The following is a 681-nucleotide window of genomic DNA, read 5'->3' on the forward strand; positions in this document are numbered from 1 at the left end:
TTCTTCGAACGTGAAAGATATTCTGACCTCGTTGTTTCACCTAAACCTCTGAGTCCTGCTCAGCATTTTGCTTTCTTTCTACACGCAGCCTCCAGGCTGCTCTTTAACTGAAATACTGTCCTGATGAAAGACCATTTCACTCGCCAAGTGAGCTTTCTGTTCTGGGTTAATATCAACAACAATCATTCCAATTTATTTTCTCTAGAACTGAACTGTAATGGCCCAGCTGATCATCCATATTATCTTGGTATCAGTGATCCCGTGGAGATTCCAGGTTAGAATTTGCCTTCAACAACCCATGCTGGTCGTAGGAGGCGACTAACGGGGTCGGGTGGTCAGGCTCGCTGACTTGGTTGATGCATGTCATCGTGTCTCAACTGATGTCAATCACTGGATTGTCTTGTCCAGACTTGATTATTTACAGGCCATCATCTTGCAGCTAGAGTATTGCTGTGCGGCGTTTAACAACATCTAACCAACTAAACAAAATCGGATCAGTTAAAACGCACTTGTTGATGAAGGCTTCATTGTGGCGCCCCCGTGTGTCCTCCTCATCATGAGCATCTGTGCACTGTCAGAGTCTACTATGATGACTATTTCATACTTGATCACAAACCTTTTCAATTGCCATGTATCTTAATTAATTTCTCTCTGAAGCCAGTGTAATGATATGTAATAAGA

This window comes from Haliotis cracherodii, unplaced genomic scaffold (assembly GCF_022045235.1).
Source record: "Haliotis cracherodii isolate W230 unplaced genomic scaffold, xgHalCrac1.p SCAF_30, whole genome shotgun sequence".
Taxonomy (NCBI): Eukaryota; Metazoa; Mollusca; class Gastropoda; order Lepetellida; family Haliotidae; genus Haliotis; species Haliotis cracherodii.